The sequence below is a fragment of the Protopterus annectens genome, chromosome 9.part0 (assembly GCF_019279795.1).
Source record: "Protopterus annectens isolate FY-2018-M chromosome 9.part0, PAN1.0, whole genome shotgun sequence".
NCBI lineage: Eukaryota > Metazoa > Chordata > Ceratodontiformes > Protopteridae > Protopterus > Protopterus annectens.
The window spans coordinates 404,183,176-404,200,584 of record NC_056743.1 but is presented as its reverse complement, the minus strand read 5'-3'; the positions used below and the strand labels follow the sequence as shown (position 1 = coordinate 404,200,584).

General features: G+C 43.0%; 1 protein-coding gene across 2 annotated transcripts in view; it reads left to right on the top strand.

Annotated features, from left to right (window-relative positions):
* The window catches only part of CCAR2 (cell cycle and apoptosis regulator 2), a 2,452,621-nt gene that overhangs the window by 131,100 nt on the left and 2,304,112 nt on the right, over positions 1-17,409 (top strand). The window lies entirely within an intron of this gene.

The window sequence follows — 17,409 nt, the reverse complement described above, 5'->3', positions numbered from 1 at the left end:
TAGGAAATAACTCCATTAAGCTTCTGCCCCCAGAAACTAGAGCATTTCCCAACCTTTTAATCCAAAAGTGGTCTAAACAAAAATTGTCAGTAAGAAAAAAGAATTTCAGTTTTTTTTTCTTTCAGTGAAGACATAAGTTGTACCAAAGACTTAAAATTCAAAGCTGACAAAAATAAGAGCTCCAAGTAAATTAAAAAGTCAATTGTGAGGATACACAGATCCTGTATGGGAATACTGCCTGTCTCACTAATCCTCCCAAAAGACCGTCATCCTGTATGGGAATACTGCCTGTCTCACTAATCCTCCCAAAAGACCGTCACTGCCTATGCACCCTCTGGTGTTAGATTGGAATGAAAGCAGAGGTTCAAATGGCCACAGTCATGTATTTCAAGTGACTGATGAAATATATGTACATAGCGTACCTACTTACTCCTCAATCCTAACCCCCAAAGGCAACCAGCTGTATATGTGCCTGATGTTTGATTGTGAGAAAAGTGAAATAAATAATGACTGCAATAATGTATTCTACTTTGCTGCTACCAGGCAGTACTCTGCCCCTACAGGAGCTAAAGTAACCTTCTTTGTAGACCTCTGAGGTCTGTTAGAAAAAGAAAGGATGACTACACAATTCCCAGCCACCACATAACCTACGGTAAATTTCTGTACACAAACGTCTGTGCAGGGATGTTTTAGAATGTTTGTGGGTGAGGGCAGAGGCCATTATCAGTTTTATCCTAACAGGGTCATATCATATAACTCCATCCAGGCTAAAGAGTGCAATCAGAAAACTAAAGCATTTTTTTTCTCCTCATTTTTCTTCAACCAAAAACAGCTTTTTTGGGGTCCCCACAGTCAAGGATGATTAAGGGAGCCCCCTGTATCTATTTATACAGTCTAGGGCGTGGAGACCACCCGATACCTAGAAGATATAAGTGTCTGAATGCCTAGGACATACATTATGCCTTACTTTTGAAATATCATCACTTGTTAGCTACATTTTTTATTGATACCCAGAAGAATAACGTGTGTGTTCCAGCATTATTGGATGTGTGCACTAAAAATCAGTGATATTTTACACACACACACACACACACACACACACACACACACACACACACACACACACACACACACACACACACACACACATCACAGCAATGTTAATTTTGTACTTATTTCAGCAAATACCAATACATTGTACAACACTAGTACTGCTACACAAGATCAGTGACTGCTGTTTAGCAGTCATCAAACAGCAACAAGGATATGACAATTTTATTTACCTCTGTAAGTAGTAAAATAATACTTATAACTATCCCTGATTTCACAGATCTTCCTGATTTTGTCTCATAATTTTACTCTGTCACACTAAATCAAGTAATCAGAGTTTTACACTTACTGTCTAAAAATGCATGTTGATGCAAAATGTGTTATTCTAGTAACTTTAAGTGAATTAGAGTAATATATAAAATGTGTTCCTCATTTTGAGACTTTATTATACTATTATTTTTATCACTGAACAGAATTCTTCAGCAAAAATGTTGAGTTATAGTATCAGTTGTTCTGCCAGTATGTATAAAAACCCTGAAGAAGAAACCATCCCTGAAGATTAGAAGCATCAGCTCTTCTTAAACTCCACAGTTTGCACTGAGATCGGTCACACTGGGCTGCTGACCTCTCTAGTGCTTACTTTGATTATGTTCATTACAGCTTTGTCCTAACAGGGTCATATTACAGTCCTGTTCAGGTTAAAGAGTGTAACTGAAAATGAATACATATTTTCCCCCAACCAGCAGCAGCTTTTATGGGGCACCCACGCAGTCAATGAGGATTAAGGGACCCCCGCAGCCACAGTTATTGCAGGTACCTAAAGCTGGCTATGTTGTTAATTTTAGTGAAGAGGATGTCCACCAGCAGGGCTTAACTAGGCTGGAGCATTATATCATTGGTAAAATATTTAATGAAATTGTAAAGTTTGTTACCTGACAAAATACTGTTTCTATAACTAAAGATCTTTGAATTTTGAAGGGGATAAATACGAGTTATTGTTACTTACCTGGTTTAAGTATACAAGCTTTCTGTACTAGCTTTTGTTGGTTTGACAGACATGTTACAAAATATCAAGATAACATAAGTTTCAGTGGTTGGGGGGCCCCCCAGGACTAGGGGGGCCCCAGCGACCGCAGGGTTTGCTGGTGCCTAAAACCCGGCTATGCCTGCATGGGACCTCAATTATGTCTTGGAAAAACTCACACTGCCTCCTTTTGAGCCAGCTTCTACAGCGGATATAAAATTTTTATCCTGGAAAACAGCTCTGCTCTTAGCAGTAACCTCTGCAAGACGAGTCTCAGAGTTACAGGCTCTCATGGCTGTGGAACCTTTTATCATTTTCTATCCTGACAGGGTTTCTCTGAGGACAAACCCGACATTTATGCCTAAGGTAGTGTCCAGTGTGGCCCTAAACCAAGCAATTTATTTGCCTACCTTTTATCCAAACCCACAGAATAAGGGTGGGGTGAGAGAATTCTGCATTCTTTGGACATTCACAGGCAGCTACGCTTCTACTTGGACAGAACCAAAGCTTTCAGAAAGACTGAACAACTTCTAGTGGCATATGCTGCAATATCACAAGGAAAGGCTATCTCAAAGCAGACTATTTCAAAGTGGATAGGCCACTGCATTCGTTTCTGCTATTCACAGCATGGCAAATCAGTGCCTAAGGGCATTAGGCCACATTCAACCAGAACAGCAGCCACTTCAGCAGCTTTCCTCAGAGGAGTACCAACCAAAGATATCTTACAGGCTGCAACTTGGAGTTCAGTGCATACTTTTACAAAGCACTATTACTTACCTGTCTACTCTAAATCCAGGGCAGGCTTTGCCACTGCAGTTCTGCAGGGCCTCATAGCCTCTCCTAATTCTATTTAGCCCCAGCCTCCCAACCTTAGCTTTGGGATTCAACCCAGTTGTAATGACTGCAACAGTGAAACACGAATATAGTGCAGTTGTGTACCTACCATAAATGTAGGTGTTTGAGTGTATTCACTGTTGCAGTCCAGGTTACCCACCCACCATCCCCCTTTCCTTTGCTGGGACTTATCTGTACTTCTCTCTTCTATACAACCTATGTGGTGTATTTGCTTGTAGATGTAGGAAGAGTTTACCTTACTGCATGCATGCTTATTGGCATAAATTAGCCTACCCTTTTGGGAGCACCTGACATCTGGGGCAAGAAAAGCTGAAGAAAATGGCGTCTGTTGCATCTTTTATACCCCTGGTGCACTGACGTCAGGGAGGAGGTGACAGCAACTGATGTCGGACCAGGACTTTGGAATTCAGGCCAACTGCGGATAGCCTGCCAGCAGGATAACCCAATTGTAATGACTGCAACAGTGAATACACTCTAACATCTACATTTATGGTAGGTACACAACTGTACTTTTGTAAGGCCCAGGGTATAAGCCACACCCAGGAAAACGACCCAATCTCAGGCACCTGCTTTCTTGCCTCTGTCTCAAATGCTTAAAATGGCAGAAGACCTTATTATGCTGATCAGGGGAAGCCAAGCTTCCCCTTCCAAAACAGAGATCTGTACTCAGTAGTTTTGTCTGAACAGGAGAATGACTCTGATGCATCTGAATATGAAGACATGTAACCCCATCTCTGCTTATGAGGATTCTGATGCAGAGGACTTCATTCCTTCGGCCCCCTCGAGGACTTTTCCTTTGGGGAAACCCTTCATACCTTAAGGGAACATTTCCAGTGGGAATGTCAGGACTACCCTCAGTCTAAAAAGAGACTCTGGGAACTCTTGGATCTTCCACAGCACAGACCCCTGGCCCCCAGTCCTGGATGTTGTGGAGCATGTTTTCCTGGAATCCTGTTTGACTCCTGACACCCTCCCTCCTCCATCCAGAAAACCAGACAGGTATCACAGAGTCTCTGACTCTCTCTCACAAATTTATTTTTTAAAAATCCTACTGCTGACCCAGAGGTAATTTCTCAAGGGCCTAAAGGAGTTAATGCAACCTCTGCTAAGAATCCCACCCCCTCAGAAAGGGATTCCTGAGCACTAGACAGATGGGGTAGAAAAGTATATACCTCTCCTACTCTTGTTATCAGAGCACTAAATTGCCAGTTCCATATGCTAAAGTTTCAGCAACATACTCTGGAACTCCTCAGTATCTTCCTTTCCTGCTTGTGCAGAATCTAAAGAGTACAAGAGTTAATGCATTTTGCAATTCAGGTAACTAAACACACCTTGCACTGTGGATTTGACGCCCTAGAAGCTTCTTGCAGGGCAGCAATCACCGGTTCTGTCCTTAGATGACATGCATGGCTTAAGGAACAGCCCTTGCCAGACCATGTTGCATCTAAATTGTTGGATGCACCCTTGCACAAAGACAACTTATTTGGCACTAAGACAGAAGAGGTCTTAAAAAATATGGAAGAAAAAGCTAAATCTATGCAGACAGTTAAGGATTTCTTGCAGGTCCAGCCACCCAGGTTCACTAGGCATTGCCCCTCTAAGCACTGGTCCTTTCCTGCTCCCACCAAGTCAGTTCAGCTCAGACCTCATGGAAGCAGGCTCCCCAGACAGCAGCCACAGGGAATGCAGAGATCAAAACAGTGGACTTACTCCACTTCAAAAACAGGGAGTTCTAAGCCACCCCCTCATGGTAAGAACTCACAATGACTCTACTCCCCCACCCCCTCCCTCTGCCCACCGTCACAGTTCTAAGCCACCCCCTCATGGTAACATGGTAAGAACTCACAATGACTCTACTCCCCCACCCCTCCCTCTGTCCACCGTCACTTGCCCCTAGGAGGAAAACTCTCCTTTCAAGCAAGCACCTGGGCCACCATTACCAACGACCGCTGGGTCCTCAACATAGTGTCCCAGGGATACAGATTTTCTTTTCACACCATTCCAATTCTAAAAGGGTTCCCAGATCTACCTTCAAACCAGTGGGCAGAGGTGCAAAAGCAAGTCTTTTCCCTGCTCTTTATGAGGGCAGTAGAGCATGTTCCTACAGAACATAAAGGCCAAGGTTTCTACTCCAGACTTTTTCTGGTACCCAGAAAAGAGGGCACCTGGCACCCCATTCTCGATCTATCCATTCTAAACACCTTCCTGGCGATCCCAAAATTCAAAATGCTCACCTTCCAGCAGCTGCTACCCATGCTCTTCAAAGATGCTTGGCTAGCCACCTAGACCTAAAAGAGGCCTACCTCCACATTCCTGTCAGGGAGTCATGCAGGAAATATCTGCGTTTCAGGGCAGGATCTCTGCACTTCCCTTTGGCTTATCTACTGCTTTCAGAGTTTTCACAAAAATGTCTGGCTCCGGCCATTGCCTTTTGTAGAGAAAGGAATCTCCAAATTTACAGATACTTACACTGCCTAATTAAGGCAGCCAGCCAGGAAAAGCTGCTCAAGCACCTGGCCTTTGTAAAATCCCTACTGACTTCCCTAGGGTACACAATCAACGAAAATAAATCGGGTATCCACCCAAAGGATTATATTCCTGGGAGCAAGCCTGGACACAGCATCCCAGATGGCATTCCTTACACCAGAGAAGCAAGCTTACCTGACAGCCTACTTCTCTCTCTCAACTAGCCACCAGACCCTAGTTATCTGCAAGGAAAATCCTGCAAGCTCTGGGGTTCATGGTATCTTGTATTCTACTCATTCCATATGCTAGACTGCATATGAGGAAACTTCAGTGGTACCTCTAAAAGCCTTTGGTGTCAACACTCTCAAGACCTGGAAACTTGTATACCCATGATACCTTACCTCAGAAAAGATTTTCTTTAGTGGGCAGCCGCTTGCTTCCACAACAAGGGACTACCCTTTTCACCACTCCCTGCCACCCAGACCCTCACCACAGACTCATCAGACTATGCCTGGGGTGTGCACCTGGACGGCAGGTGCAAACAGAGCCAATGGAGCCCAGAGCAAATCCATCTGCACATCAGCCAAAAAGAGAGAACTGTCCAGCACGCCTTGACAGATTTCAAGCCCCTTCTCTCCCCAGGGGCTCTACTGATCAAAACGGACACCACCACTGTGATGTCATACATCTTCAAGCAGGGAGGGACTTACTCATAGAGATGCAGACTGGCCATGACACTTTGGCACACAGCCTCTGCCAAGCAACTCCACCTGTTAGCACAATTCCTGCCAGATTCTCTAAAGTCTCTGGCAGACCACTTAAGCAGAAATCTTCTGGACCCGCACAAGTGGCAGCTAGACAAAAGAACCTTCACCCTAATAACTCAGAAATGGGGTACCCCAAAGGTTGACCTTTGCTTCCCACACCAACCATCAGCTCAGCAAGTACTGCACCAGGGAGCATCACCGCATGGCTTGGAAAAAGGATGCCCTGTCCTTCCCGTGAGTCAGTCTATCCGTCTATGCCTTTCCTCCACTACCTCTCACCCCAGGGTACTGCTCAAAATAAGGGAGGAAAAACCAAGGACAATTCTTATTGCTCCAGACTGGCCTCGCCAGCACTGGCACCCACTGCTGTGTAGCCTGTTTCTACTGCCACCATGGCATCTCACTCAGACCCCCAACCCTCCTGACCCAGAGGGTAGGAGAATTCATGCATCCCCAATTGCAGACCCTCAATTTGGCAGCTTGGCTTATTCCCTAACCACCGATCAATCTGCCAACCTCCGTGAACAGGTTCTACATGTTATACGTGAGGCCAGACGCCCTAGCACTAGAAAGTCTTATGCTGACAAATGGAAAAGGTTCTGCACCTGGATTCAGGCTAAGGGAGCCAATACAGCACAGCCCTCCCTCCCTCCCTCTCATCCTGGATTACATAGCTGACCTGCTACACAGTGGTCTGTCTTTTTTTCCTCTATTAAAATTCATGCCTCTGCTATCTCTGCTCATTTCCCCACTGAGCAGACCCTTTTCTCACACCCTCTGATCAAACAATTCCTAAGCGGGGCTAGCAACTTGGAGAACCAACCCCAGTTTGGAACCTTAACTTTATATTGGAAAAGCTCACCCTGCCCCCCCCCCCCCTTTGAACCAGCATCTTCAGCAGAGCTAAAATTTCTCTCCTGGAAGACCGCTTTCCTTCTGACCATCATTTCAGCCAGAAGGGTCTCCGAGCTACAAGCACTCATGGCTGTGGAGCCCTTCATCATCTTCCATGCTGACAGGGTTTCCCTCTGGGCATGAAGGATGGGCTAGTCCTAAGTGGTGTCCAGTGAGGCTCTCAATCAATCCATTCATTTGCCAACCTTTTCCCTAACCCACAGAGCAAGGGGGAAAGGATCCTGCACTCTCTCTCTAGATGTGCACAGATAGCTCAGATTCTGTCTAGACAGGACTAAATCCTTCAGAAAGTCTGATCAGTTGCTGGTTAGCTTTGCTGCAGGGGCAGAGGGCAAAACCATCTCCAAACAAACAATTTCCAAATGGATAGCACACTGTATCCATTTCTGTTAAAAGCAACACAGAAAGCCTCCCCCTAAGGGGGTCAGCAGCCTCCACCTCTGCAGCTTTCCTCAGAGGAGTCCCCACCAGGGGCATCCTGGAGGCTGCCACCTGGACATCTGTTCACACTTTCACCAAACACTACCACTTGCCTATCTTCTCCAAATCCAGAGCAGGGTTTGCCTCTGCAGTCTTGCAGGGCATCCTAGCCAGCCCCTAGTTTCCTTGACTGTCTCCACCCTTTTCCTCAGCTTTGGGAATCAACCCAAATGTAATGACTGCAACAGTGAAACACAAAGAAGATAGTACAGTTGTGTACACTTACCATAAATGTAGATGTCGAGTGTATTCACTGTTGCAGTCCTGGTTTCCCTCCCTCTATCCCCCTATGCTTTCTTCTCTGTCTTTTACAAGGGGCATTTTGGTATTTACTTTCTACTGGTGGGGTTTTTCCATCAGAACCTGGCTCCCACTTGGGGGCTCCTGACAGGGCAAGAAAAACTGATGTAATGGTGTCTGGTGCCTTACTGTATACTGCGGACGACCTGACGTCATTCCTGATGCAACAGCAACCGACGCAGAAATACTAAGCCTCTGGTGTTCGGGCCGGCCGAGGGCTACCCTGATAACCCAAATGTGATGACTGCAACAGTGAATACACTCGAACATCTACATTTATGGTAAGTGTACACAACTGTACTTTTTTGTCTGTATTATGATTTCAGTTCTCTGCATTGTCTTTTGGATTATTTACTCTTCCAGGGGTATTCACTGTGTCTCTAGCCGCAGTGGTAGCCTACTGCAGACTGCAAGATAGTCACATTTTTCTTAATTTAGATGAGTTGCCTATCTTTTTCAGCGTCTTTTTCAGCGTGTCAGGAATCTCTCACTTGGCTGAGGCTGCTCCTACACAGGCTGGGTTTTCAGACCATCCAAAGTCTTGCTTGATTCCTCTTCACAGGATTGTTTTTCCTGAGGTGTCTCCTAGATCTTGTTTCAAAGAGGTTATGTTAGATTGATCACTGCTGCAGTAGCCTTAGCTAGGCCAGCTTCCAAAGCTTCAGAGCACCTTCCATGCTCCCAGACTGTCAAGCAGTTCGGGTTGAGACGACTAAAACACAAGTTTGGGCACAAAGCCCTTCAGAGTTTCACTGCTGCTGAAGAATGTACCCTTCTGAAAACAATGCAGTAAAACTACCAGTCTGCAAAAGTACCTTAAGTAACGTTTGTTGACCAGTAGTTTTACTGGCATTGTTGGTTGTTTTCCCAAGCAGAGAGAGAGAGTTTTCTGCTTGACCATAGAACAGATTATCAATCCCATGGTCGGTCCTTCTTCCAGCCACTAAAAGAAAAAGTTAAGCAAACAGCCTTTGCCATCACAGCAGGCTAGCAGTTTGCCTCAGCTGCAGGTGGGTGACTCTGCTGTGGCCATTTGTTATACCTCAGACCACACATCTCTTACCCCAGACCCCTTTAGTGTAGCACTTACCTACAGCCACTGTGGAATGGGGGTTAGCTAAATTCTTTGCATCTGTTGGGGTCCCCGTCAGTGGGCAAGAGAATCACTCTTGTTGGTCATGGGGGAGGGAACAAGGAAGGTTTCTGTGTTAGAGTGTTGTACCCATTCCTGGGGAAGCAGCTTCTGCCATTAGTAACCTGGTTGGCCCCATTTCTCCTGTCAAAAAGAAACTGGATACCAAGTATGTTCCTACTCCTTCTCTAATTTCTTTGCACAGGAGGGGTTTACTGACACTGGCTCAGGGTTTTATTCAAGTTATTGATCCTTCTTACAGAGTAGCTTCCGGTAAAAGAAAGAGGGATGCCTCCTTTCCTAAAAAGATTCAATATTTTGAATCTGAACAGGACGATGCAGGGATGGATTCATGGTTTCGTCTTCAGATTTCTAATTCAGACTCTGACGAGAACTCTCTCTGATTCTCCTTGTGGGGGTTTCTTTTTCTGTCTCTCAAGACTATTGCTAGAATGTCTCTGTGTTTTCAGTGGAAGAATAGTGAGGTTCTCAGTTTTCCAGAACCTACGCCCATTCCTCCTGTCTGCTTTAGAGGGTGTGTGCCTTGCTCCCTGTAGTTTTCCTATAGTCAGCCAGCAGTCCTTAAAAAAAGCAGATAGGATGTAGATAGTTCCTAGAGTCTTTTTAAAATTTTATACATTATTCCTTAACCTGACCCAGCAGGTATAGGTGTAATCGAGGACTCTGCTGATAAAACACTTAATTGCAATCCTACTCTTCTAATAAGTATGGGAAAATTGATAGGTATGGTGGAAAAAGTGTGTATTTCTGCAAATTCAGATTTGCAGATTTTTAAAATAGGCTCGTATGTTAAAGTTTATTCTGACATGTTGTGAAAGTAGGAGGAATGTTTGATCTACAGTTTTGTTTTGTGAAGAAAAGTCTGCTTTAAATAACTTGGTTGTTTCTGTTGCACAGGTCACTACTCCTTGTTTGCAGTGGGTGTGACACTGTTGATAGTTCTTCCAGGACTGCGGCTACCGGTACGGGTTTAAGGAGGTTTGCTAGGCTGCATTGTCAGAACCTTCCAGATTGTTAAAAATTTGTTATTAACTTTTCCCTTCGCTATAGATTGTGTTTGGTTCCTCTTCTGCAGATGTGGTCAAAAAGTGGATGAAAGGAGTAAGCTGATCCAGGTAATATCTTAGCTTTTTCAGCCCTGCTTTTCCAAATTGCCCAGTGGATTTTTACTGTTTGCCAACAGATTGTTTCAGTCAAATGGGTTCTGAAAATCATGGGAGTTACAGATGGCTTTGGGAGAAATTTCCTCCTTTATAGGGGTCATTCCTCATCCTGTAGATCATACTATTTTGTTTCCATCTGTTCATCACATGCTGTCCAAAGAATGATTCCTCCTCTTCTGGTGGAGAAGGGGTTTTAGTCAGGGATTTTCCTAGTCTCCAAAAAAGAAAACACTTTGAGACAAATTCTGGATCTTTATTTCCTAAACCTGTTTGTGACAGTTCACAAATTCAAAATGATATGACTTCACAACCTGTTACCTTCTTTCGGTTTCACGTTTTTTTGGGAACACTAGACTTAAAAGATGCATATCGCATTCCTGTTCATTCCATGAGGTTTTGTGTACCTGGATCCTCTTACCAGTTCTCTGCCTTACTCATTGGACTATCCACTGCATGCAGCGAGAGTATACACAGTGTCTAGCTGCAGTTGTAGCTCATTGAAGGCTACAAGGTAGCCACATTTTTCCATTTGTAGATGCCTTATCTTCAGTGTCTCTCTTTTTTTTTTTTTTCCCAAAATGTCAGGAATCTCTCTTGGGTTAGAGATCTCTTGCACAAGCTGGGATTCCAAGAGAACATTTAAAAGTCTTTCTTGACTGCCTTACTCAGAATTGTGATCCTGGAATATCCGCTAGACACCTTTGTTCAAAGGGCTTTTATTTCACAGGAAAAAAATAGATCTTTATTTAGGTCTAGTTCAATGTTTTTCCACTCAGACTTCAGTTACTGAGAGGGAATACTTCTGGATTTTGGGTCTCATGGCACCTATGTTTCTCATGATACCCCTGGCAAGACTCCATGTGAGAAGGATACAGTGGTATCTCAAATCTTTTTGACCCCAGCATCAACACCTTTTATCTTTTCAGATCACAGTACAAGCGTTTGTCAAAAGAGAAATCACTTGGAGACAACTTGTATATCCTTAAGTTAAAGTTTCCTCTTCTCCCTCCCTGCTCCAAAGCAGTCAGTGCAGATATTTCAGACTTTGCTTGAGGATCAGTTTCAGGAGAAGTAAAAGGGCAGGGGGTGTGGGACAACAAGTCTAGATGTAAGCACATAAATCTCAGTGAGATGCTTGCTCTGATGAAGGCACTTAATTCTCTGAACCATCTTTGGTCACTGGGACTTTTTCAAGTGGTTACAGATACCACAGGGGGAACCAGGTTTTATCCTTTTTGCAGACTAGTCATATTAGCTGGGATATAGCTTCACAGCACAGTCTCGCTCTACAGGCATCCTGCATTCCATCGGTGCAAAACTGTGTAGCAGACAAACTGAGCAAGACCAGGACAGACACTCATGAATCGAAATTGGATCTGGGGGTCTTCCAAAATTTGATCCATCTGTTTGGCGAGGTCCTGAAGTAGACCTCTTTGCCAGCTGGCTGATCAGAGAGGAGGCAAAATTCTATTCCAGCACTCCATGCAAGAAGGCCTGGAAGATGGACGCCTTTTCTATACACAGGATTGCTCCTGTATGCCTTTCCGCTAATATCCAGGGTACTTCTGGAGAATCAGAAGGAATCCTCCAAGATCATTGTGGTAACTCCCTTCTGGCCCAGAAAACCATGGCTCTGTTCTTTTGGAAATGACCAAGGGCAATTGCCACAAAGTTCCTCACAGAATGGATGGACTCGCATAAGAACAGGGGTGTTTGATACACTCTAACATCAGTAATCTTCAGTGGACTGCCTGGATGGTAGGTTCCTTTTAGGGATCTATTTTCTGAGGACATGCAGCAAGTACTAATGGAGGCAAAAAAGCCTGCTACTAGAAAATGATATATTAGTAAGTGGAAAAGGTTTTCTTGTTGGTGCCAACAACATAACCAACACCCGCCAAGGGCTAGTTGTTCTCTGGTTTTACAATATCAGTGTGCATTACTATCTTATGGCCTTTATCAGCCATTTCAGCATGCCTCCCCATGGATCCCCCTCCTTCCAGGCAGTCGCATGTCAGAATGTTCTTGAAAGGGGTTTTGCATAAGAGGATTCCAAGTAAACCGGTGGCCCCTTCTTGGGATCTTAATTTTGTGTTAGAGAAGCAGACACTTGCTCCACTTGAACCAGCTAGTCTGGCTGACTTGAGTTTCTTAAGATGGAAAACAGTTTTATCGATTTCTCTGACTTTTACAAGAAGGGTATCAGAGTTGCAAGCTCTTAGGGCGAGTCCACCCTTCCTCATTTTCCCCGAGGACAGGGTTTCTTTGAAACAAATCTTTCTCTTATGCCTAAAGTGGTATCCAAGTTTGTCAGCTATCCATCTCCCTGTTTTTTTCCCCCTGAACCTAAAAGTGAGGGAGAGAGTATACTCCATACCTTGAATGTCCGCAGACAACTCTGGTCTTGACAGAACTACGTCTTTCAGATCTTCGGTTCAATTTTTCATTTCTTGTGAAGGTAAGAAGGGGGACAATCTGTCAAAACAGACTATTTCTAAATGGTTATCTAAGGCTATTACCTTTTGTTATACTCACCATGACAAATCTGCTCCAGGCAGGGTCAAGGCCCACTCTGTAAGGACTTTGGCTTCTTCTATGGCCTTTTTGGAAAGGACTGGATTCTAGAAGCTGCTACTTGTTTCTCTGTGCATGCGCACTACAAGCTGGTTTCCTTCTCTAGGTCTGGACCATGCTTTGCTAGGACCATTCTGCAGGGGTTCCTGGACCCTTCTCCTTCCACCTCCCAAATGTAGTTGGCTACGGTAATCTACCCATATAACTGTGACTATTGCAGCAGTGATCAGTATGAAGAGCACAATACAGTTGTGTAAGTTGAACTTACTATAACAGTAGATGTTCAAGTGATCACTGCTGCAGTAACTGCTCCCTCCCTCCATCCCCCTTGTTTTTTGGTGTTTTTTATGCAAGGGTGTGGACATTTATTTTTTGTTCTTCCTAACCTTGTCCTTTCAGGGCTAAGCCTCCCTCTGTGTATGGGTAGGAAAGCTCTGAAGGCTTTGCACCCAAACTTGTATTTTAGTCAGCTCAGGTTGAGCTGTTTGACAGTTTGGGCACATGGGAGGTGCCCTGAAGCTTTGGAAGCTGGCTGGCTGGCTGGCTGTTATATCCTTGGCAGGATATAACCCATATATCTAAGACTACAGCAGCAGTGATCATTTAGACATCTACTGTTATGGCAAGTTTAGATTACACAGCTATAATTTCTTCAACAAGAAAAAGTAGATCTATATTCAGAGCTGTTATTGATGTTTTCCACTCAGACAGAGGCCTTTGCATTTGAATTTCTCAAGATACTAGGATTTATGGCATCTGTGATTCGTCTAGCCTGACTCCACATGAGAAAAATTAAATGGCATCTCAAATCGTTATGGTTCCAACATTAACATCTGACTTTTCAGATTCCTGTTTTGGGATTTGTGGAAAGGGAACTTCTTTGGCAGATGTCGCTTGTCCTTCACTAACATAGATGACAAGCAGGCAGTGTATTTCGTTTAGATGCTTTAATACGTAGAAACACATCAGGATAGATAGCATCATAAAATACAAACAAACTGGTTATAACAAACCTTACATACATCCAATACCACAGTCCAAAAAGGAAAATAGAAAACAACCACACACTGCCAGATATCCCAATAAGCTCCAAAAATTAAAAAAAAAAAGTTTCTCCAAAGACTGTTTTAATAAAACACAGAATCCTCTTAGCGCCTTGGCGTATAACTTTTACAGAGTAAAAAAACACTTTTATATACACCTTAGTTAACATCAACTAAATGCAATTAAACAATTAAATACCATTACACCTAAATAAAAATCTTCCAGTTACACTCCAAATTCAAATCCCTTGGAGCAATACATACATGCATGCTTACATCTCAACAGCTTACTACAAAATGGCAGTCAGACACGCACGTGCTCAGTATTTATAGACTTGTGCAAGCCCTTGGATAGCTTTTTAAAGGCACACACACACACACCTACATTCTCCCTCTTAAAAAGATTGCCCTTTGTAAAACCAATGTTAGAGTTAGACATGCATTACTTTTAGACATTAGGAACAAAACACAGTGTTCATGTCCTACTTGCTTTGTGTCTGTTGCAAGGTTTAGAGATGCGATAGTGTCTCGTAACATAAGTCTGGACAAAATTTAGCAACAGGGACAGTCTTCGGTGAACATTTTTTATCAGGAACTTCTGGATTTGTCACAGAAATGGGAATGTCCTCTGGAACTTCCTCAGGAATTGGAACACTGGACAACTCGCTCTTGAGATGGTCTTTTTCACGGGCTATGTGCTGTGGCATAGGCTCGAACACCAGTCTTGGATGTTTCCGATTTCTGCCTAAAGACTACTCCTTGCGATTCCACAATGTATGTTCTCTGCTCTGGGCAAATAGTCCTTATGACACCAATCTGATCATCACCTTTGGACGTTTGCATCCTTACCACTCTCCTCCTCGTAATGGATTGAGCAGTTTGTTGGTCTTATAGACTTCTGGGTTAAACGCTTCTTCAACAGATTGGTTTTCACTGACGCATGGAACCATCAACTGACTACTGATTGGTAATGTGGTTCTGGTTTGTCTTGACAGAAGTCTCTGAGCAGGTGAACCAAGATGTTTATCACGAGGAACATTTCTGAGATTCAAGAGATTCAGGAAAACATCACTATTTTCTTGTTTTGATTCTCTAGTAACTGTTTTTTTTCCCCCAAACATCTTTATTAAATTTACCCATATGACAAAGGCAATATTACATTTTTATAAATGAAAAACATACAGAATATCATTTTAGTTGCAAACAGTTTACATCACGGACTCGGTAACTGTTTTGCACTTTGAACTGCACGTTCTGCCAAACCATTTGACTGTAGGTACTCAGGGATGCTCATGACATAAGTCCCATTCTTCAGCAAATCTTTTGAACAGTTTGCTTGTAAACTGTGTGCCATTGTCAGAAATAACTGTGTATGGACTACCATGTACTGCAAAGTGACACTTCATCTTGGTTATTATAGTACTAGATGCTAGGTTAACAAGTAAGCCAATCTCCAACCAATTGAAGTAAGATAAAAGTGCTGTCTTAATGACTTATGCCATAGACGGCCAAAATACTAGCCTTCTCGCCCTTCTTTTGGTAGAGCCTGCTCCTGAGTGATCATGATGCAAGATAGTAATATACTCTTGTTGCAAGGACTTTGGAACAATTACTTGTGGACCTTTCATAATAATACCTTTGTCACCCAAAATCTCATCTCTGTATGGAAACTAGGGTTGCACTTCTTGAGGTAAACTAGATTGCTTTGATGGCCATCCTTAATTAATAAATTGGCTGAGCCTTTGTAAAACTGGATCTGTGGCTGTGTGATCTTTCGGCTTATCAGGATGTGTGGAAGAAAAATTTCTCACTTCCATTACTTCAAAATCAAGGTTCTCATTTAAGCATAGGCTTTCTCAAGACAGTGACTGAATGTTGGTGGTCTGTTATGAGCTGGATAGGTCTACCATAAACATAATCATAGAACTTTGAACATGCAAACCAAATTGCCAAAAGCTCTTTCTTGATCTGGGCATACTGCATCTCAGTTTGGGTAAGAGTTCTTATTGTGTAGGCAACAGTTTGATCCTCTTGTAGAATGACTGCACCAAGACCAAATTTCGAAGCATGACAGGAAAGAATAACTGGTTTGTGAACATCATAGTATTTGAGAGTTGGTGGACTAGCACTTCTGTGTTTCAGGACTTCAGATGCTCTTTTTGGTGCTGCTCTAACCAAGACCAGGATACATCTTTACGTGTCTGCTCTTTGAGTGGTGCTGATAGTTGGCTCAAGTCTGGAATGAACTTGCCTAGATAATTGACCATGTCAAGAAAATGTTGCAGGGCTTGAACATTGTCTGGTGCCTGCATCTCCAGAATGGCTGTTTACTTAGAAGTGTCTGATCTTAGGCCTGTACTGGTAAATAAATGACCTACTTAAATAACTTCTTGTAACCTGAATTTGCATTTGTGTGGATTGATGTTAAGATTCACTTGATGTGCCCTTTCTAGAACTTTACTGAGGTTTCTATCATGCTCAGCTTCACCATTACCTCCTTTACCAGTATGTCGTTGACTATAACAGCGCAAGGATACCCAGAAAAAATTTGCTCCATTGCACATTGAAAGACTTCACTTGCAGAATTTATCCCAAATGGCATTTTCAAAAATCTGTACCTGACAAACTGAGTACTGAACGTAGTGAGCAATGAAGATTGTGTTTGTCAAGCTGAATTTGCCAAAATAAAATCTCTGCATCTAAAACAGAAAAAATGTGACTTCGACTGTGCGCAGGTCTTTTTAGTGCTCAAATTTCCTGGATCAGTACATATCCTGATGTCATCTGAGCTTTTCTTATGAGCTACCACCATGGAAGATGCCCATTCAGTTGTTTCAACTGGACAGATCACACCTTGCAGCACCATTTTATCTAACTTGGCTTTGATTCTGTTATGCACGGCTATTGGAACTTTTCGTGCTGGCCTGATAACTGGACTGACCTCTGGGTTTAAGCTCATGGAATACACAACTGGAAGCTTCCCTAGTTTGTCTTTGAAAAGATCAGCATAAGAAGAAAAAAAATGTACTGGGCAAAATTAGAGTAGTGGTCTTTCAAGATAACATGCTGGACCTCCTTATTAAATGAAAGCAGTCCCATTTTCAAATTGTCTCTGTGCCCTAACAATGACTGGATCTGCCTCTTGACCACACAAAGTAAGTCATAGCTTCTTCCAGCAGAGTAACATGAAAGCACTACTGAGCCTTCTGTTTGAATTTCTTCACCTCCATAAGCAGCAAGCCTCACACACCTTGCCAAATCAAGCCTTTCACCATGACACACACTTGCAATTGTTTCTGCTGACATAACATTGCACTTAGAACCTGTGTCAACTTTGAGCTCTATGCTTTTGCCATTTATCCAAATAGTACAAAATGCTTCATTCTTTGCCTTTAAATTTTACTGCATTAACTGTTTCATGAAGCACTGACACGCCATCAACATAAAGAGTAGGGTTGCAGCTTTCTAATTAAATCTTGTTTCTTAAAATGTTCCCTTTTAATAAAAGAATGTGGGTTTTTTGATTTACAAAACCTTTTGAAATTATTCCATTTATTGCATCTGTGACATTGCTGACCAAAAGCTAAACATTTCTCCCTTTTAGATTCATGACTTCCAT